At 44.4% G+C, this 23,373-nt stretch overlaps 1 protein-coding gene across 2 annotated transcripts in view; it reads right to left on the reverse strand.

The window, feature by feature from the left end:
* The window catches only part of ZNF319 (zinc finger protein 319), a 101,128-nt gene that overhangs the window by 67,062 nt on the left and 10,693 nt on the right, over positions 1-23,373 (reverse strand). For both annotated transcript variants that reach the window (XM_069217394.1, XM_069217395.1), the window contains exon 2: positions 13,774-13,812. The gene's annotated coding sequence lies outside the window, so the exon portion shown is untranslated. The remainder of the gene's footprint in view (positions 1-13,773; positions 13,813-23,373) is intronic.

A 23,373-nucleotide genomic window follows, 5' to 3' on the forward strand; every position in this document is an offset into this window, starting at 1 on the left:
CGCCCACTCCCTACTGCAAGTCCATTTTGTTGCCCCAAATGACAATAGTTGACTATCAGGTCCAGAGCTGAGAAATACCGCTGACTTCTCACAGCTAGTGATGGTGAAGAATGAGGAAGAAAGGGGCCCAACTGCTCAGAAGGAACAATTAGGGTGGAAAGGGCACATGCTGACCAAACAATTGTGCAAACGATTTAACCTGAGCATCATTTCGATCCTAACAGCCATCGTAATCTACTTGTATGATCTATACTTAATATAATTACTGGGTTTAAATAATACCATGCGTACTGAATACTGCATGTTTATCCCAGACAATGCCCAAAATGTGTATAATACATAGAGAATTTACCTGACAAAGGAATACAAGTGCATATTTTGCTGAATGAACATTCTGGGATATTTCTTCACTATTTGGAGCCTTGGGTTGGACTAGATTAAAGGTAATAGTTATTGCAATATTACTTTTTTGTCTATGTGTAAATATGCTGCCTATTTGCTGACAGGCATGTACCAAATTGTGCATTCTGCCACCAAGTAATGTTCATGTTTCAAGCATCATGATACAGCGGGAAGAAGTGGCGGCACTAAAGCAAATAAATATTGAATAGCAAAGTTATAACATAACTTTGAACAGTTATTCAAAGGGTTGTTCGTAGGAGCATAAATGTGATATTGAGCAACTATTCTATCATGTGTTTTTGCTGTGACTTCATGAGCCATGTAGCTGTACAAACCCTGGCTTCTGCACGTGGCAGGCGGCAAGATGGGTAAAAGACGATGAACTGTTCATGCTTGTTAGCTTACCCATTGTTTTCAAGAACTGAATGATCAGGTAGATAAGAAAGAAAGCGAACAGCAAATGCTGAAACTTCACGTCCTCATACTGTGAAAATGTATTCATACTTTTCTAAGATTCCCATTTTTTGTCTGCAAAAAGCTTAACTTATTAAACCAACTAAGTGCAGATAAATATCTGCCTCAGCTATTCCAACATATGTTAATGTAGTTCAAATAGTATATAAAGATTGCGTCAGCTGAGTCTGGCAGAGCATACTTGGAAGCCGACTGCTTCATATCTCTAGGAATCTTAAATAAAATAGCCCCCACAACTGCTTTTGATTGCTCTCTCTCATTAACAGACAAGTGTACCTGATCTGTGCGATCACATGTTTCTGGAGGTTGATCTTCACTTTCTCCTGATGAGTCTCTACTCAAAAGATCCTGGACAGTTATAACTGCATCAGAGATTCTACCTTCTGTATATGTTGTTTGCTTAGCCTACGCCAGCATCTGGATCATTGTTCCAAGGGGTGTGTTTCAAGATTTGGGCGCACAATATTTCCTTTCAAGTAGCACCTGTTCGCCTCATTGTGTGGTCTAAAGTGTTCCTCTGTCCAATCCCGGGCTGTTTCAGTAGTTTCAAAAAAGTACTTTTTCTTTAGTGCATGACTCATTTTTGCAGGGTACAAACAAAAGTGTGCATTGTAACAACAAAGATCTGCCCGACACAGTCAAAGGATTGCCTCTTCTCCATGTAACCTGGAAACACAAGAATTAGCACTTCCCCAAATCGGACTTTTCTTTTTTATCGAGCTGCAAGTAGTAGCACATTTCGGTCCCTGTAATACAAGAAACGTGTAACCGGGATCTAGCTGGTGCTCCAGATGAAGGTCTGGTAGCAACTAATTGGACAAGGTTTTGACCAGTTGGAGTAGCCCGAAAGTAGCTGCCTCAGTCACATCTCCAGAAACAGTTCAATTTCAGGGCACTCCGATTCCTCAGGAAATCCTCCAAATTGCAGCTGATTTTGTTGGGATCACCCCTCTGCATTTTGAGCATGCATCTCCAATGTCAGATAACTTTCTGCACAGCTGATTTTGAGCTCTATCACAGTGTCCTCTAGCTCAACTTCAACTATACTTAATCCTGTTTGGTACTCTAACCACTATGTTCCTCGACTCCTACTTTAATAAAGACATCTAGTCCCATTTCACTTCTTTTTATATGGCTTATCTGAATGCCTATATTGCCTACAGGATGGTCGCAGCGCACATCTGAAGATCATTCACAGTATTGGCTTGTGCATGTGTCCCTTGAGTTGTGCCCATGGTAGTGGTCACAACCTCAGTAAATTTAACAGGTTTCCCCTGATTAGGGCGGGCCAGGGTTTGTCTTTTGCCAGGAGAGAAAGGCAGTCCTAATGGGGTAGTCTATCAACCTTAAACCAGTCATGGTGATAGCTTGGGTAGTTGTAGCCCCATATCACGGAGCTATTTTCTATTACGTTGCAACCAAAGCTTCTGCCCTGTCTGCCACATCAGTGCGAAGACATATGCTGTCAGCTGTGGCTGAGGACATCCATGGGAGGTGGACACTGAATAGTCCTGCTATACCACCTTGATGTCTCCAACACTGCCACCCTCCAGCACACTGGTCGCAGACATTCACACAAGGTTTCTAAAATATATAGTTAGTACCGGAGTCAGCTGCATCGTGGCACAGTCCTCTCCTGTTATGCAGATTTCAGTCCTGAGGGACCTCAGTGCCTTTTTATTTATGCCCTTCGGTGCATGAACAAAAGTTTCACTTTTCCAGGACAGGGCTTACCAAACCATCACTGAGCCGAAGGAGGGTGGTGGGGAAGGAGGCCCATCCCAAGGTCACCCTCTCTAATCAATCTTATACTGGAGATTCATTTGCCACCCACCCCTCCGCAATCCCCCTCCCACCCCTCTCCTCACCACACTGGGTGCATCCCCTCTGGCCGAAGTGTTTCCAAGGTGAATATTCTCACCTCTCTTTTGTGCAAATCCGGTCCCGGGGAGAGTAGGTGCAAGTGGGAGGTGCCACTTCCATCTTACACTGCTGCCCACAGTTGCCCTAATCACTTCTCCACAGTTGCCCTAATCACTTCTATCAGGCACCTGGTGGTGCCCCGCACGCCCGTTTCACTCTAGGCCCCCTCTGCCACGTCACAACCAGTTCCTCTTTCCCAGCAGGGACACAGATGTTTTCCTCCGCTAGCTCCCCCTAATGTTAGGCAACACAAGCTGGTTGCTGGGATGATACTCCCATGCAATATGGGATTTAACTGCTGAAATGTTACTGGCAGTCCCAGAGTCAATTTGGCACAAAACATTCAGGATGGCAAAGATGCAGCCAGGTACATCATCCATACAGGAATGGACACAATAGACGCAGGGGCAGCATAATCAGCACTAGCATGGTGTCCCGGCAGCAACCCTTTATGAGATTCACCTGTTTTTTCAGGAGACATTCAAGAGTCACTCATGGATATGGCTTTCCACATGTCTCACATCTTTAGCAGAGAGGTGATGCCAACCTCAAGCATTTTAAAGAGATAAGAGCAACTGTGCATTCTCTGTCTCTCCACACCAGCCAGGCAACAATTTGGCCCCATTCAAGGCATTTCTAGGGTCTTCACCTTCAGGCAACGTCAAGGTATGGCAACCAAATAAAAATACCAAAGTCCTTTTGGAATCAGGGTATTGAATCTAGCAGGCAATGTTCAGGTCAACAGGACACATGACCACCCCAATGAATCCAAGTTAACTCATTTTCTGGGCGCTTTGTAATCAGATGTAGGCACTCAAAATGGTCGAGCCTTAAGGCAAGCTTAAAAAGTCTTCTTAAGTTCCTGGAGTAAGCATTAAGAGGTGAGTGGAACCACGTTAGATGGTCTCTTGATCCAGTAGTGAAGGAGTCCTCCTGCAGGGCCCCGTCATGGGGGACTAAGTCAGCGATTTGGCAACCTGGAAACCTGACAGCGATCGAGCTGGTCTGAGGTCAATACTGGATAGGGGCATTGGGCAATACAGCAATACATTGTGATGTATGAATTTATTGCATCACAGTGATAATTGAAGGTTTTACTGTTTTGTGTTTGATTATGTATTCATCATTTCCCTCAGTGATCATTCTAGATGTACTTTTTATTATAGTATGGGAATGATCACGACTGGTGCTTCAGACAGAATGAGGTAGTTTCTCTCTACTGAACGAGATCCTGTATTAATAAATTGATAAAACTCCACTAATGGATACAAAAGCACTATATTTTTTTAATAGAAGATGGCTACTAAGTTATCTGTAACAAGCATCCTGTGTATTTTTGTGGGCATGCTTGCCATTGATATTCTTTCCTGGTAAAGAGTAGCCCAAAGACTGGACTACTTTTGATAATACTTCTCTGGTAATAGGTAACACAAAGTCTTCAATCTCACGAGGCAGAATCTCTGGCAATCATGTTTTATCCACATATTACCATTTTTCTACAGCTTTGGAAGCCTCTGAACTATGTAAGTCCTAAAAGAGCTTCAACTTACATCCTCCAAGTTAAAATTAACTTATTTCCCAGCCAGTAAGGGTTAGATAAATGACCACACCTGTGTGGTACCTCACATGGAAGCCAAAATTATACCAGTTGTATTATCCTTTTCATGGGACACCTGCTTGTCTCTTCAGAGGACATGTTCTGCCTTTTGGTCAACAAGAGTTGGGGTGCCATTCCAACTGCCTTCAATTTATGTAAAATTATTAAGAGAGCCACACTCTTTATGAATTGTCTCTGACTCTCAGTTTCTCTTCAAGTACAGATTAAGCCACTTATACATTTAAGGCAAAATTAAACATGAGGGCTAGTAATCCCCTCCTTATTAGTACCTTTAATGTATCATATAGTTCCACTTTGGCAACGTCTCTAGTGTCATATGTTTGTATGTGGTATTTCTAACCCTAGCCAAAGGGCAGCAGAGTACTTTACAGGGTAAACGGTTGGCGTAAGATCAATAAGAAATATGCCAGGTGACTAGGTCGTCTATTTCTAATGCATTATGAAGTAGTATTCCTTAAAAAGGTGAATCTTCAACTGTTTTCAAAACAGAAGCAGTGTTTGGACAGTCCCGGTGGATACAGAGCTGTTGTTTCAGATCCCAAGTGCATAGATGGAAAAGACCTTCTGCCTTCTTTATTCCTTTTTACACTTCTTAATCTGCAGTCAAATTGTGTCCTGGCTGTGGGTGTAACGAGAACCACACAAGATGGTAGGAATGTCTGTAAGATAAGCAGAGATGAGGATTATATCTGTCTGTAAGTACTTTGCTATGCCTTCCCCTCATCTTATTTACATTGACTGGGCCTTTACACAAAGCATCCTTACAGGACTATCTACCCAGGGAGATCCAACAGAGTCAGGGACCTAACACTGAAGCCCTGGTGCAGATCATTCAAGACTATGCTCTACCTTTTGGACCCCCTTCTGTTTCTTCACTTTGGGCATGACAATACTGTTAGGGGTCTCTATCACAAACGACCCATCGGCTGCTACATGAGCTGATAACTCCTCTGAATATCTCATACACCATGAAGGTGCAAACTTAGCTACTGCTTCCAACTGACTACTGTGTTCCTCAGGTCAATCTAGTATCTACTAGTTAGCTTGACACTGCTTTTCATGAAGCTGCTTGGGTCCGCAAAGCTGGTCTTTGCTCATAGCAGCCAAATGAAAGCTCATCTCTGAAATCTTGGCTCCGCAGGTTGCATCTCTATAGTGATTTGTCCTGGTCACCGACCAACCTGACAAATGTGTCCTAGCTCAGTACAGTATTGTAGTAGTGGTCCTGATGTCCCTCTAGATCCTAGGGTGAGGGGCGGACCAAAGTGATAACACTGGATGGACCAAAAGGATAACCCAAGTGTATCAACATAAGGCTATCTACTGGTTCTTAATAGTGTGTGCCCATGTGCCACTGCATCATCTTGGATTCAACCTTGTTTCTCGTTTTAAGGTAGACTTTCTTGAAACTTAAAGTGCTTTCACATAAAACGCATACATTATCAACATGTTATGGGCAGTTCTTTTCTGGTTCTGCAGGGATGTTACTTAACAGAAAGAAGTGCTTTTAGATGCCAAATGGGGTGAGCACCAAATAAACACAAAACTAAACACCAGTTTTAAAATATAAATGGGATCTACAGAATAAGGGGCACAACTTTTATTGCTAGAAGTATGCATTTCTGTGGCTTCTTTCTGCAGAGTCTAAGACACAACGTTTTACTTCTGGAAGTGGAAAGGACAGAATCAATGAAATAGCTTTTCTGTGCATAACTGCAAGACAGTCTGAATTGTTGGTGAAAATATTCTGAAAAAGATGTGATGAATGTTTATAATTTTCTCTCTTAAGGACCGTATGTATTTTCTATTGCAATATCATTTATGTGAGGGTTAAAATATCAAAACAGCTAGAGGATTCCACAGAATGTTTTGCTTAATTTGCCTTTAATAGCACCACACGATGAATACACTGCATTTCATAGTCAACCCTCCCACACAAATTAAGCCTTCATTGCAGGGCAATTCCGGTGACTTTCTTTATTGTACAACTATTTATTTGACATAAGAGTAACAAGAGTGTACCTATAGGAAAAACAATAAGACATTATAGAAAAAAAACAATATACGACACAGGGAAGGGAAATAGAGCAAAAAGAGAGCCATTTCCACTTTTCCTCAAAGTATTCCATGATCAATGCTTTCATTTTATAATGGTGCAAATGGATTAATTTATAAAGTGTGTTTAAACTCTTTTTGCATTTAATGCATTAAACAGTACATAAACGCTCAAGCATTGCACATTGGTTATCATCAAAAACCAAATGTCATTGAACAACTGTTACAAATACAAAACTCCTTGCTTCTGTCCAGTGTATTGTATTATTTTGTGTTCGGATATGGCAATTAGTATGATTTATTAATTTAGATATGACGTTTCTACAAAATGCATAAAAAGAGCAACTTGGGGGGGCTGAGAGTCGCTTATAACATATTTGTTGTCCTAACGTAGATTGGGTATAACATTTTGTGTGCTTGACCATATACTCTAGTAAGTTCACCGTCCACAGCAATAGTTCAAAAAATTACATTTCGGTTTCACTCTCATTCTACATTTTCATAACCCACATTGGGTCAGAAGTGACTTTATATTTTTCCCCTCGGTGATGCAAACACCAGTTTGGCCAACATTATCAAAAGATCCTCAGAATTTCCCACACAACATGTTGGAAGGCTCCTCCGTCCCCTGGAACTCCCAGGAGAGTGTAGTATGGATCTAGAATTGATAGGCCCAAGATGTGTTCTATCGAATGCTGTGTCTGCTCCCAGAAGGGATTTTTTTTTTGGGCGGCTCCACCACATGTGAAGAATGTTTTTCACTCTCTACAGTTACACCAGCATCCGGTAATTTACTATCTATTTCGTCATTCAGACAGGCATTTAGTATCACTGTGGAAAATTTCTACACATCAGTTTCCTATGCTGTACAAAAATAGTACTTAAGAAAACAATGAACTTCTGTTGATTTTACTGTACGACTTTTGCAGAGTTATTCATATGCTCAGCAGGGCATGAGACCACCCACCTCGTTTTACCTAAGGAGGGTGTAGTTCTCAGTATTTGACCACTATTAGGCCTCAAACTACAACCAGACATTGTAGGAATTTCTCAAAGTGGTCAAACTTCCAGTAGCTGCACCTTAATTAATGGAAGCCTCAATCAGTGTCTATGCTAGAAGAACTGCAGCGTTTTAATCCTCTATTTAACGTCCTACTGGCATATCTTGAAAGACTTCATGTGTACCATCTTGTAAGTCTTTAATCATTCAGTATCCTTCCACTCCCTTTTAGAGAATGATAACCCATCAACAGCCAAGGTGAACGGTGAATGCACGGCTTGTAAACTGGAAGAGTTTGTACTGAGCAACTGGTGAGCACGTCTGATCACATCAATTTTTTTTTTTTTTTACAAAATTTCAAAACTGTGGTGATCAAGATGTTATCATAAAGTCATGTGGTCTTTGTATTGGGAATAACGACAGCAGCCTACTTAGTGAACAGAACAGTGCTAGAATTCCAGAAGATTCAATACTTAGAAATTGGGTGGCATTGGAATATGTGGCAGCCCAGTCCTCTCCTCCGTCCAAGTACCATTAGTCCTTTCGATGTCCATCTGCCATCCTTAACAAAGTACGAATGTGTGGCCCTATTGAGACCCCCTCTGTATTCGGACATTGACATTTTGGGGACGGTGGAGGTATCTGCTGAGGTCAACTGAGGCCTGTACTGGGTTTCAGGGGCCTGGTGGTTTCCCAACAGGGCTCTGGGCTGGGTTGGCAGAGGTGATGTGTCAGCACCGGGAGAGTTTGCAGGTGGCAGGCCGAGTTGTCCCTGGGGAGCAGAGGCAGTGGTCTCTGTAGCTGGCAATGGCCGGCTGCTTGGAAGTGATGTGGGGGACTGGTGCGGCCACAGAAGCAACATGGCGGCGGTCGTGCAAGACATCGCAGACCTTGCAGCACTTCTGAGGATCAGGGCCTGGGCTTTAGAGTTGGCACATGCGAGGGCATGCTGCCTGGATTACATACGGCCCCTTCATAGTTGCAGGACACCACTGAACTTGCTGTGTGACCATCGTGTGCCCTCTGTGACTGGCAAGTGACACCCTGGGACTCCCTGTATGACTCCCGTCTCCTCCCTGGTGATCTGGCAGGGCTGTACTGGTCTGTGTAGGCCTTCATCGGTGGATCCTTGGGGAGTGACCTTGCAACTATGGAGGCACCTCTTTTTTTTTTTTTTAGATTAAACATGCACGTGTATTGTTTGCAAAATCTATTGTTAATAATAATACTAATAATAATCACACTAATTTAAAAAAAAAAAAAAAAAACTTAAAAGAGGCTTAGGCTCAGCCCTTTGCTTATCTGAACTTAACATTGGCTTAGTCCAACATCGCTCACCCTGTGGACCAGGTAATCCTTCTGGTCACTTCCTATTGGACACGGGCCAGTGTCCTTCCTCTATGGCTACCACTCTAAAGGTACTTTTTAACTTTCTTGTGCTTTGCACTCCGTGGTGATATGTAAATTCTACAACTCCTTTCAGCTCCTGTTCCTCTTCTTCCTCCTCCCAGGCTTTGCGGTTCCCCGTTTTCTCCACGACCTCTTCTCTTTCTCATCCTTCAGTTCAGTACTTGTCCCACTTATTTCTCTCCTGTAGCCTTCTTTTCCTCCACTTCGCTCATTTTTATTATCATCCACTGAGCTCTTCCTCCTGAGCCCTTCTCTCACCTTTAACTCCTCTGCCCTCCACCCTTCAACCCCTCAGGCCTTAACCCTGCAGTTGGTTATCGGTTTTCTCGCATCATCTTATAGGGCCCGCTGCTGTAGGGAGAATCAGCTTTCACTGGTAATGTAAAACGCCACTATATACATTTGTGTTCGGCACTCAGTTGCATTAAGGGCTTGAGCAGTCATTTTTGCCCAAATTGCCACACGTTGAAACACTGCTTTTGAACAGGGCCATGGGCTTACTTTTCCCAGAAATCTGTGTTCCTGAGGCTGCACAGCTGCAGGGGCTGATGGCCAAGCTCGTACGACCGCTGACAGGCTACTGTACTCCGTGAGTCACTGAGCTCACTCACTAATGCCCTGTTCAGCTCTTCCCGTGCGAGCCAGTGCTGTCCATGCCACTGTTAAGGTAGGATGGTCCTCCTTTATAAGCTCTACAATGTAGCCGGCTGTTGGAGATTAGAGCTGGTTCAGCACTGTGAAAAGGACCATTTCTACATGCGTTTAAGGCAGAGACGGAGCACAGGATATCAGGCCCCAGCTCCCCGCACTGTGACAGAGAGGAAGACAGTGCCCGACAATGACAAGGGCCTATGTGAGTAAGCAGCTTTTCTCTCATATGCCTGCTCCGCTGCTGCAGAGACCACAGCTTGTAGCTGCCTGTGCATCCACTCCGAGTGACGTTATTGCTGATGCAATCTCTGCCAGTGCAGGTATCAGCAACCTCACAGCTCTCCAGCAGCCTGTTCTGTATCCCTTTAGAAGTTGAGGAGTGCTGCTGCAGGCGGCCAGGCTGACTGTGTTCCCTAGTAGAAGACCCATTGCTCACTCACATTTAAGAACTCCATTGGGCATTCTTTTCTGCTCTATTTTCCACGTGTATGAGGGAAAATATGGATTAATAATATACATAAAATGGGCAAATATAATAATGTGCATGTTTAATACTTATTGATTTTAAAATTGACTTTTTGCAAAGCGTTTGCTTTTATCGTCTTAAGCTTCCCAGCACTATAACAGGTAACACCATCACTCATCCCGGCACCTCATTTAATAAACCCCAGAAGGATAAAACGATGAATCGGCCTCACAAACAAGAAGCTGCTCATCCCATCGTTAAAATTTACATTCATAAAAACAATATTAAAACAAATAATACAACACATTATTATTTATAGCAATACTTAGATTGTTGCACCTACTTTAAGGGCACAACACGACCTGTGTATCATATTAGAAAACTGCTCTGGTAATGTAAGCAGATAGAAATATCTTTGTAAGCTTTATAATTTAAGAATAATTAAACACCGTTGTGCATGTGAAGTCGAGTTACGAATTAGGTATGTTGGTCCTTTGCAAAAACGCACAATATCCTGCAAGCCTTCCATGACCTTGCAATGACTGAGACATACTGGAATAGAATATTTCGGTTTTTTTTTCCCCACAGTTTCTACATGTTTTTCTGATGACACCCTTTGATCTGGACTTTAATAACAGTGTATCCCTAAGATGTGATATAAAAATGCATAATAGATAACCTACGGTGTTATGGTGCAGTAATTTCCTCTGAACCGCGGCTGATGTTAGCCAAAAGAAGCTATCAAGCTGAAAAGGCCGTCCATTAGATAACACGTCTGACTAGAATTGCTCCCCCCTGGTCCCCCCCACCAAGTGCTGAGCCCTTTGTTGGCTATTTGGGGTAGTTCGCACGTAGGCCCCCCCCATTTGTTTGTCCACATAAGTTATCCACACCACATTTGTGTCCTTTTTTCCCACCAACATCCTGAGGGTTCTAAAAGTTCCCAGAGTTTGTGGGTTTCCCTGAAGGAGACTGTAACATTAGCCAAAACACAGCTACAATTCGGTTTTTTTTTTTGGGAAAAAAAATAAATAAAAAAAAAAACGAGAAAAAGTGCTGCAGAAGAAAGCATATGTTTTTTTTCCTTGCAAATGGGATCAACAAAGGGTTAGTGGTGTTGAAATCACCATCTTCCCAGCTTTCAGGAACAGGCGGACTTGAATCAGGAAAAACACATCTTTCAACACAGTTTTGGCATTTTACCGGGACATACACCATTTTTACTATCTTTGTGTGCTTTCAGCCTCCTTCCAGTTAGTGACAGAAATGGATGTGAAACCAATGGTAGATCCTGGAGAGCTAAACATTTCTGAAAAGAAGACAAAAATCTGAATTCAACAATGGGTCATTTGTGTAGATGCTCCAAGGTTTTCCTACAGAAAGCAACGGTTGAAATAAAAGAAAATATTGAAATTGAGTTAAAAAAAACAGCCATAGCGGTCTAGATTTACTTCTGTAACTTTTAAGTTATGCCCGATTTTTTGAAGCAATATACAGTTACGTCTGCTGGACCCTTCTGGTTGCGGGGATATATAGGGCTTGTAGGTTCATCAAGAACCCTAGGTACCTAGAGCCAATAAATGAGTTGCACCTTGCAATGGTTTTCATTGTATATCTGGTATACAGCAATTCATTTGGCAAAATATAAAGAGTGAAAAATAGGTATCCAGAAAACCTATGTATTTCCGAAATGGGCACAAAATATGGAGTTTGAAGGCAGTGGTTATTCGCACATCTCTGAATTTGAAGGTACCCATTCTAGCATGTGAATCACAGGGCATTTCTCAAAAAGACTTCTTTCTTACACATCGTCTTACATTTGAAAGGCACAAATGTAGCAAAAGACAATTGGCAATAACACTTGTTCTTCGATTTTGTGTTCCCCCCCCCCCCCCCCCCCCCGAGTCTCCAGATAAAAATGGTACCTCACTTGTTTGGGTAGGCCTAGTCCTCACGACAGGAAGCGCCTCAAAATGCAACGTAGACGCATCACATTTTTCCAATGAAAACTGATGCTTTTTTTGCAAAGTGCCTGGCTGTGGATTTTGGGTTCTAGCTCAACCGCCACAAGGGAAACCTACCAAACACACACATTTTTGAAAACTAGACACCTGGGGACTCTCACCAGGTTCTGCCACCCAGAATCCTTTACAAACCTCAAAATTTGGCTAAAGAAAAACACTTTTTTCGCACATTTTGGTGATGCAAAGTTCTGGAATCTGAGGTGAGCCACAAACTTCCTTCCACCCAGCATTCCCCCAAGTCTTTCGATAAAAATGGCATCTCACTTGTGTGGGCAGGCCAAGTGCCTGTGACAGGGAAAGTCCCAAAACGTATTGAGGCAATAATAATAACTACGGTGGGTGTACTAAATAGTCTTGGGATCAGGAACCATTTAGGGAAACCTATCAAACCCAGACATTTCTGTGACATACATTACAGGAATATGCAGGGATCCATAAACTGCTTACCACCCAGCATTTCTCAACGTGACCCGATAAAAACGCTACTGCACTGGTGTGCCTGGGCTTAGTGCTCATGACAGGAATGGATCACACAACGGTCAATGGTATCCCTTACATGAAGGCTACAGTTGACCCTCAGGTGATCCATTCCTAACGCAGGCACACAAGTTGGGTAATGTTTTTATCAGGACAAGTGGGGAAAACGCTAGGTGGTAGGAATTTTATGAATCCCTGTATACTTTTGTAGTTTGTGTGGCAATAATGCAAGGAAAAACAGTTTTTAATTCAATGTTCCACCTTTGCAAGGTATTCTGGGTAAGAAAACTTTGGGGAATCCATACAAGTCACGCCTCCGAGTACTCCCCCAAGGTGTCTAGTTTTCAGAAATGTCTAGGTTTGGTAGGTTTCCTTATATGGCATCCGAGCCCAGGACCCACAACGCAAGTGCTCGCCGCTGAAAACTAGGTTGTTCTGTGATAGATCATTTTCATGTCGTCGCAGTACCATTTGGGCCCTTTCCTGTTGCGGCCCTGTGCGAAGATGGGATTACCCAAACAGTGCAAGTGGTCCTGCAGGACTGCAAGGTGGGTTTCTGCACTAACCCCATTTTGAGCCCAACGCCCAAAAATATGTTGAACTCCACCAGCGAAGTGGGAGTCCACTGGTGTGCCCTAGAATGGGGACCTAGAGTGCCTCCATGCTCCCTCCGAAATTGTTCTTCACACAAATTTGTCTGCTGCACAATTTGCTGAAGGAAGTCAACATCCAAAAAGAGATGGACGCAGTTGACTGGCAAAAAGTTGGCCATATCAACTTTTCATCGAACGTCACCAGTAAAAGGTGGAATTGGGGGCTAAACTAAATTGGGGGGCTGCCAAGAGGGCACTCTGTCTGTGCTTGCTGCTGCACGCACCTGCTCTCTGGGTTGGGCTAACCCGCTACCGTCCCACTGCACAGACTGTGCTTGCGAAGGGACAGAACAACAGTCCTTATTGTCTCTCTCAGAATCACTGGAAGAGATGTTGTTGGATGAGACTCCGCTGACTGAAAAATCACTCCCAGATTCTGCTCCATTGTCCTCTCCCTCAGAGGCTGTCTCAGTATCTGCCGTCTCAGTCTCTGATCCTGCTTCAGAGCTGTCCACTGTAACCAGAGTTACAGCATCAGCAGCAGTCATCCTTCGAGACGCCATCTCTGCTACTGGCTAAACTGTCCCTCTAAAACACTAGCCTACATAAGGGCAGATATGGTGACAAAATTGCTAGTGGGTGTGTGTGACGTGTGCAACAGTAAATGTCAGTCACCTTACCTTCGCTCCTTCCCTCAATCAACAGCTTCTCTGAAGACACTGAAAGGAACAAAAAAGACACACTATTACTTCACCTTGCCACATAGCCATCATCACAGCCATTAACACTGGTGGCGCCCAGTGCAACAAGCTTTTTTGCTGCTCCCTCCTTGGATTCCCTCACTACCAACCAGCAAAAGTGCTCAGGGGGGGTGGGACGATCGTGGCCCTTAGGGATACCACACATTGAAAAAAAAAAAAAAACATTTTTTTAAATAATAATTAAATGCTCACACAGGGGTGTCAGCCTTGATCATTGGCGACCCAGTCAATTTCAAAGGGGGGGGGGGGCCACGGTAGTACTTTTGAGGGATATTTAAATAAAATAAAACAAATCCATCAGGTGTGATATTTAAAACCCCTCCCTGGTGTTGGGCAATGGCCGTAGGGTGTGCGTGTGTCAGCCATTGCCCTCCCCCCATGCCATGGACCAATATACTACCCAGGCGACCCCTCACAGCGCCCTATGTGACAAACCAGTAGCAGGGGTAATCAGGAGACAGATTTGTCCTAATGAAGAACCCACTAGTGTGGAATGGATTGTGGCTATCCAGGGGAGACACAGGAGAGGAAAGTTAAGACTGTAGCCATTGACGTAACCCTCCTTCACACTAACTTGGACAAGGTCTCTGATAAAGTCGGGGGGGCCGAGGGATCCATTGCGGACTTAAAGGCCGAAGTGGCCTCCGTTAAGAAGCAGGTGGCTGTGGTCACCTCCAGGGGTGGGGTTCCTAGAAGAACAGGTGGAAGGCACGGAGAGGAGGTCCCACACAATAATGTAAGGACTGTTGGGGTATCCAAACGGGCCGAGGGGCACTTTGTTGAGCACTTTGCTAAGTGCTGGACCACTGACACCTTGAGGTCTGGAGGACTGTTTCCACTGTGTCATCGAAAAAGCTCATCAGGCGCTAGTGGCACCTCTGAGGCCAAGTGCACCGTCGCTGGCTATCATAGCACGCATTGTGAACTATAAGGACAGGGGTTACATTCTGCGGGGGGCCAGAGAAAAGGATCATGGCCAGTTTGAAAATCAAAGAATTTCCATTTAGCCTGACTACACTAACATGGTTCAGGGATCTTCCTAGAGGTCAAGGCCAAGCTCCAATTCATGGGTCTCCGTTATATGCTCCTGTACCCGGCTAGGCTGTGGGTGCTGGCAGGGGGCAGGTCTCACCTCTTTGAATCTTGGGACGATGCGTGGAGGTGGCTAGAGGTATGGGACAAGGTACCCTTGGATAAGACTGGTCCCTGGAAGTCTGGATCTGTGGGGTTCTGAGTGGGGTGGAGCAGAGATATTGTGTAAGACGATGTTGCCGATATGGGTTCATGAAACTATACTTGGTACATGGGGGGACAGGGGGTTCTATACACTTTTGATGATGTATCACATGGCACTATGTTCTGTTCTGTGTGTGTGTGGGGGCGGGGGGGCTACTGGGCTGCCTCTTCATGTTACTGGTAGATACTAGTTGAGGGTTGTGGGGTTAGGCTGTGGGTCCTGGCAGCAAGAGAAATGTTGGATTGTTATTGTTATTTCTTCTGCTTCTCCGGGATGGGTGGGGTTGGGATGGTTTGAAAGTTATAGTCTTCCTAGGTTGGAGAGTGTTTTGGTTCTTCTAACCATGCGCAGGAGTACATTGATCGCGGGAGGACTTCTTGGAGGTGTCACGGCTGGATTTTGGCAGACAAAGCAGGATGCTTGCGGACGTGGGGGCGGAGCATCCTGACACATGGCTGAACATATAAGTGTGTTTACGTGGAATGTCAGGGGGCTTACAAATGATTCTACACGTTATAGAGAACCCTCTTTCCTTCAAAGACACAAAGTGCAGATAGCCTGTTTATAGGAAACACATTTGGACAGGGAGTCCCAGAAACTGGGAAAGAAATGGCAGGGACAACTCTTCTCAGCATCATACTTGTCATATGTAAGGGGTGTAGCTATTTGGGTAGGACCAGGGATCTCCTTTAGACATACTTACAGTGAAGCAGATGTGGAAGGGCATTATCTCCTTCTTCAAGGTACATTGTATGGGGAACCACTTACAATCCTGAACACACGCACCCAACACTGATCATCGATCCTTCTATGACAACATGTTAGAGTTGCTGGAGACTGGTGTGGGTCTTTGATTATATGGGCTATGGATGGGGAGAGGATCATCACCCACCATGGCGGGCCCTGCACCATGGTCAGGCATAATTTGGGAATCTGGGACGGTTGGAGGATGCTGCACCTGGAGGGCAGAGAATACACTTATCACTCAAAAACACTTATAGTCGTCTGGATCGCTTTCTACTGGGGGTCCTGGCCCACTCACAATTGGAAACAGTGACATACACGGGGTGGTTTCTCTCTAATCATGCTGCTGTCCTTCTTAGACTGTGTTAGGGGGGCTGTAAGGGGCGGGGGTCTGTTCCCAGCTCATGCCTCCTGACCTCTTAACTGATACCCTTGATGGTAAGTATCGGCTACCTCTGCGACCGAATACCTGGAGGTGAACTGGGGTACTATAAATACTAGGTCGGTTGAGTGGGAGGCACTGAAGGCAGACATTCAAGGGAAATGTATGGGGACTATATCTGGAGTTCGCAGGGCACTGGAGGCGGAGCTTAAGACCTCAGAATAGCACTTGGCTGATATACAAAAAGTGGAGACACACTGTGCTGATGCACGTAGGGAATAGCTGTGACTGCACAGAGAGATTGGTAGGAATTGGGGGAGGGCGCTTGATAAATTGATGTTCAAGACCTATCATCAGCCATTACACAGGGCAAGAGATAAAGCGGGCCGATTGTTGACATGGATACTCCAGCCCTAGGTGAATCGCTCCTGGTGTGTTGGTCACTGGCAGGCAATACATCCTGGCTGTTTTGTTGGATTATTTCTGTGCCATTTATAGGGCTGGTCCGATAGGTCCTGAAGGGGAATTAAATGACTTTATGCAGAGAGTGGAACTTCCACAGCCCAAATATGTTCAGGAATTGGAGGAGAAGGATATCTCATTGGAGGAGGTGCAGGTTGCTATAAGGGCTCTGAACAGGTCTAAGGCTCCAGGTGGAGATGGCTTTCCGGTTGTGTTTTATCAATCATACTCTGCTGTACTCCGGGAGAGAGGTATTGGAAGGGTACTTCTTGCGGTGCGGGAGAGGGGTGGGGGTATTACCGGCAACTCAGCGATTTAATCGGTCTTTTGCTTAAGCCTGGGGCTGGGAGGGAGAACCGGGAACTCAGCAAACCCCTCTTCAAATAGGCCGCTCACTATGCTTATCTCTGATATCAAGATCTTATGCAAAATCCTGGCCACTAGGTTGCGCAGTGTTATATGTGACCTGGTCCAAGAGGGCCAATGTAGTTTTATACCGGCATGCAGTATGACTTTTAATATACATCGACTAGCACATGTCTTGCATGAGACCTCAGGAGCAGCACATGAGACAGGCATTGGCATCCCTGGACCTGGAGAAGGCCTTTGATACGGAGTGAATGGTGTTTCTGATTGCCGTGTTGCAGGATATGGGAACTGGGCCCAAATAATTTTGGCCTTGGGTGCAGCTTTTGTATACTGATCCCTCTGTTAGTGTTCCAGTGGGCAGGTGATCTATCTGAGGCCTGGGTGGTTGGTAGAGGGACCAGAAAGTGGTGCCCCCAGTCACTGCTCCCTTTTTGCATTAGCGATCGAGCCTTTGGCTCTGTTGCTTCATTAGGAAATGGATTGCTGGCGGATTCAGGAAGGAGATTCTACCCACGTTTGTATCCCTTTATGCTGATTAGGCGTTGATGTACCTCAGGGTGCAAGGAGAGAGTCGGTACCCTTGTTGATGTGCCCGCTGATGGACTTTGGGAGCTTCTCCAATTTCAAGGTGAATTGCCCACAAATGCACTTCTGTTTCCTTTGGGGGGGACTCCACGGTCAGTCGCTGGAAGACGGTCTTCGTTGGGAAATGGAGGGGTTCTGATATTTAGGTATCTGGGTCACCTACACCGAGGCAGTTCATAGGTGACTCAATGTAGATAGGGGTGGTGTCAGGCCTTGAACACTTGGCTCTGTTTTGGAATAGACTGCCCCTCTCTGTGATAGGCAGGGCTGCCATCGCCAAAATAGTGTTCCTCCTGTGTTGTTTGTATCTAGTCCAGAATTTGTTGTTTCCGCTGGCTCCTCAGATTTTTTCTAGACTGGACAGTCTGTTTGTGTCCTTGATTTGGGGTTAGGCACCATTAACTACACTCCGCAGGGATCTAGAGGCCGGGGGGGGGGGGGGGGGGGGGGGGGGGGGGGGGAAGAGAAATGAACTATTCTGGATATCAAATTATACTACTATGCAGCGCATTTACAGCATGCCACGAGGTTGCCGACTGACTGATATGTGGGAGAAGCAGCTCTTTTGGGGCATGCTTAGTGCAGACATGTTAGCTCAACGCTTGAGGAAGGGGGGGGGGTGGGGGAGGTCGACTGTAATACCGGGTTCCGAATCTGGTCAGAACTACTGTGGTTCTCTGAGAACAGGTGGTGAGGAAGGTGTTTTGTCAGGCTCCCTCTGATAGGGAATTGTGACCGTGCCATTGAAGACAATATTTCTATGGAGCAATGGAGATTGGGGGGCTGTCAGATGGTGGGTGATCTGCATCCAGGGGGAGCTTTTCATCTCATTTCAGGATACTTCTGAATGAAGCCCAGGTCACTTTCTGCACAATGCTGAACTGGAAAGTGTTGCAGAGGTGTGGTGCGACTTCTCTGCCACGTCGTAGGCGTCGGAGATGCTAGGGGGCCTGATTTGGTGGGGGAGAAGGGCAGCACTTAATTGCCCTGTTCTACAAGACCCTCGGGGGGCATGCTAAAACAAAAACCTGTGCAGCGCGTCACGCCTTGGAGCGGGAGCTTGAGAGTCCGATATCTGACACCGACGGGTCACTTACCTTAGAATTTGTGCATACTGTCGCTTGCAATAACAGGTTTAAATTGTTACATTTCAATGTTCTGCACCGCATATGTGACTCCCTACAAATTCAACAGAATGGATCCCTCTAGGGGAGCTAGATGTATGCGATGCAGTGAGGAGGATGCTACTTTCTTAAATTTGTCTTGGCTATGTGATGGGGGTGCAACAGTTTTGGAGTGTGATGGTCCCCAGGACATTAGAGGTCAAAGGGGTTGGCAATTGCAGTGACTCCGGTGGCTTGCCTGTTGGGAGTGGTGGTCTGGCCTAAAGGGTGTAAGATTCCCCCTTAGACTTGCACGCCTTTCCCTTTTGTTGGCAAAACGTATAGTGGCCATAGGGGTGGCTAGGGTCCAGGAGACCACTGGCTTAGAGATCGCCTGGAGTGGGGAGTAGCAGAGGAACAGCATATGAGTCTGTCACGAACCGATGACAGGCAATATGACATGGGGACAACTTCTTGATCAATGTTATGATGATGATTCGGCATCTGATGTTAAAGGCTGGCTTCCATTCTGTTTTTCATGACTAATTTGACAACCAATTGTGTCAATGGTCAAGTAAATCGCACTGCGATTGGGTTATATCGCTTGGTTTATGTGTTACAGTCCAATATACACGATGTGGTTATCTTAAATGATGCCTGTTCCGGCATATGTACTGTCGCTCGCTTCTGGACTCCTGTATCTCTCTCTGCCTGGGGACTCACTTCTGTGATCTTGTGACTTTCGCACTGTATGGTTTGTATTTGTGTTATATGGAAAACAAATAAAATAAAAGGTCTAAAAAAATATATATATATACACACATCTTGAAACTTCTGTAACTCGTCTTTTCAGGCTTGTAAAGGTGGAGCATGACAAATATATAGTAATTGAGGAGGGCCACTATCCTTCCCACAGTTATTCTGCCTAACACAATTCAAGGTGCCCTCTCCAACTGTCAAATTGAGCCCCTAGGACTTTAGATATCTAAATATTACAAAGATCCTGAGGCCTACGGAGGGCAGATTTTACCAAGGGATTCTTTATCTTTCCTGAAGAGTGAAATCTCTACCAGTAAAGTTTGACTACAATGATTTTCAATCCTAATATCATACAGAATTTCTCATCTTCCTGAATCACAGCAGAGAATAATGTTTTGGGGTCTTCTAGCAATAGAACAGTATGTTGTTATCTGCAAAGAGGCAAATTTTATGGCCAACTCCCCTACCATTATTAACCTTTATCTAGCTAGTAAACTGAACACTAGCTACCATGTTTTCCATACAGACAATAGGAGTAATTCTTGACAGCGCTGTTGTGCGTCCAGGCTTAACAGAAAGTTCTAAGTAGGTGTGCCATTCACAGGACTCTTGGGAGAGCCACATACCTCCTACACTGGTATACATCAGATCATATTTTCCTCCAGCTCCTTCATAGCAATATCTGCTTCAAAAAGGACCTTTCTACGCAGTCAGATTTCTTCTCTGTGTTGACAGTGTTAAATACCACAGGTTCCCACAGATGCCAGACTACATCAGAGAAGTAACTCCCTTGTATTGTCCCCCATTTGACGGTGTTTAATGAATCCCACCTGTAGCAGATTAACTAGAAAAGGTAAAATAGCTGTAAGTGAAAGGTAAATATTTTGGTGTGTATTTTTGCTTCCCTATGAACCGTTGCTTTCAAACAATATAAGGTGCACAATCCGCTTTGGAGCCAAAAGAACCATTTCCATATTTTGTCTGTGAAAATGAGCTGTGAAGCTATTTGGACCAGATGTTTCCTTTGGTACTCTGTGCCTAAATATCCTCCTAGGTGACATCTCGAATAACACGTGTTTTGTCCACCCAAGAAATGCCCAATTATCTCTCCAATGCTGGTATTGCTGTAGAAAGCGATCTGCAAAATCTCTGAAAAGGGCCATCGTGCCCTCTTCTGTTTATAACCTCCCCCACCACCCATGCTATACCTCAAATTGGTGATGTAGACATTTTTTATGTTTGTCTCGAAATTGGTCAGATAAAATTTGATCTTTATTTGCATAGAAAACCTATTTGGTTCACAGCAACATTTGCTCTGCCTGTTGAGTGCAACAGTGCCAACTGAGAGCTGAATGCTTTAAGCTCCTAACAAACCGCTAGAGATCCCCCCCCCTTATGATGCCTTTTTAGCACAGCTAGCTCACTCTCCAGTGAGTTAGAAGGTAAAGCTCTCTGTCCTCAGCTGCTATGACAATAATTTCCCTCATAAATATGTACTTCAGTGCATTCTAGACCACTGCTTCCTCTATATCTAGTCCTTCATTGTCCACAAAGTATTGAGTCATTGCCTCTCATATCTATTTCCATGTAACTGGATCGTTGAACTGTGCATTGTTAATGTGTCATCAAGTTGGTGGGTGCCTTCTGGGTTGGGAACTCTAAGTGTTTCGCTAATGGGGCAATGTCTGATACATAGACCATCCTTACTTCATCCATAACGAGACCACAGGTAAGAGTTGATGACATCAATATTTAGTCCAGGAGTGTCTAAGGGTGGAGTGTGTGTGATCTCCCATCCTTGTCGGTGAAGGTCCCTGCTGTCCAAGTTCTAGTGGACATGTCAAGCTTACTTGGCATTAGTAGATTAATAACTTTTCCCTTCAGTATCATTCCTCAACATAGGTTAAACATAAACTCTAGAAAGCTTGTTACGAACACAGCTTACTGTTATTAGGAGCAAAAGTAGACAAAAGAGTTAAGCGAGTAGTTCCCATATTGCCTTTCATCACAATATATCATTCCCATTGTTGACAACAGAGTCAGCTAACAAAGTTGAAGGTCAACCATAAAATGAAAGCTATACCCCATTCCTTAGAGGCTGCAGATTAGAAAAAGTATAAGGGTAGGTTCCCAGCCTCAAGTTTCTCTGATCATTCTCTATCAAGTACATCTCATGGGACAATGCACCTCTTAGTGACCTGCCTTTAGAACAGTGAGCAGCTGCACACTTATTAAGCTCCTTAACATTCAGTATAAACACTCAGATCAATATTATTTCTTATATAGACATCGTGTACTTCTCCCCCATACTTCATCCCCCAAGCCTCACACATCACCATTCATAACCACCTTCTTCTCACAAAACTGGGCCTCCTTTTTGCTCTCCCTGCCCCGTACCGGACCTAAAATCCTAACTGCCAAACCATACAGTGTAAAAGGCACCATGCATAATTCATCCCTCCTCTACGGAAATGGTTGTTATGCCCGATATCAGGCTAGGATCACATCTTTACTGCCATGCATCAGGACAGCCCACTGTCCTATTAAACTTCACTCTTATAGTGGGTGGATCAAGACAAAAATGTCCTCCCTTTTACTTTGATATGTTGAAAAACAGAACTCCTACTAACAAACACACAGCTACCATACCCAGCAGTTAACGCATATTAAAATTCCATACCTTTGCCAGATGGATCATGTATAATTCAATCAGACACTATCCATCATCTTATCTCCTACAGAAAGCTCTGCTTCGTCAATCTATTTTTTCCAACTATATCTTTATAGGATTATTATACAGAAGAGAAAAAGTAAGGATAAGCTGAAGAGAAGGAGAGAAAAACAATTGGAGGTAAATATAAATAAGTGTAGGATGAAAGGGGAATGGGAAAGTACACCCTCTCAATCAAAAAATACTAGGGAAGGGCCTGATCTTAAGGCATGGGGAAAACATGTTTATTGGTGACTTCACAATGACAGGTCACTTACTGAGTGTTTTAATCAGAGAGGGTTAGTCTTAAAGAAAGCCCCTGGCACATACACAAGACATTTAGAGGGATAGAAACATTTCCTCCTCCCCACAAAAACAGAATGATTACCTCACCTTTTAATCTTACTCATTGGAGACACCAATAAAATGCATTTAGTCTTTCCTCTCTGCATTTTACAACAGGCTTCCCCCACATTACAAGATTCAGGCCATTCTCAGCCACCTAGTGCCTGTTTTTCCCCTCGAAGTGCTCCCTGCTTGTCAGGGTTGTAGCCCACCTTGGTAGAGGGATTGGTGTGTGCATGGCCAGCATGGGTTTTTTCTGGAGTCACCGGATGATTCAGATGGTGGGTCAACCTCTTGCAGGTTCAGATTCTTACTAAGGTCCTTCAGAGTTGTAATCTCTTAGACTTTAAGCTTCCACTAAAAAGCAAAGCCAAAAGGTGCTACCAGCGATCCAGTCACCGTATGTTGAAGTGATCTTTGACAATTTTTGAGTGCTTCATTCTTAAACAGTCATTTGTGGCAGGTCCTCTGCAATGATAACCTTCGGGACCTACATTCAAAATTGACCAGGGACCGAATGCCCTAAATATTTTTTTAGCAGAAGGGAGTGACATGTAACTCAAATGCCACAGAGGGACTTCTGCGCTCTTTCATCACTGCCTGCTCTGTGACCTTTCCATCTTAAGCTTAGTGTCAACATCTCCTCAAAAAGATCACTCTTTAAAGGACATCTTTACAGTCATTCAATCAATTTTATTCTGCATCACCCTTAATATTGGGTATGTGCCAACTGCCCCATTTGAATCTATTTCTAAAGTCTTTGCACTGTGTATTTCCTCTCAAGAAAATTCACAATTGTAAGTGGATATCCATCACTAAATCG

This window comes from Pleurodeles waltl, chromosome 12, assembly GCF_031143425.1.
Source record: "Pleurodeles waltl isolate 20211129_DDA chromosome 12, aPleWal1.hap1.20221129, whole genome shotgun sequence".
Classification (NCBI taxonomy): domain Eukaryota; kingdom Metazoa; phylum Chordata; class Amphibia; order Caudata; family Salamandridae; genus Pleurodeles; species Pleurodeles waltl.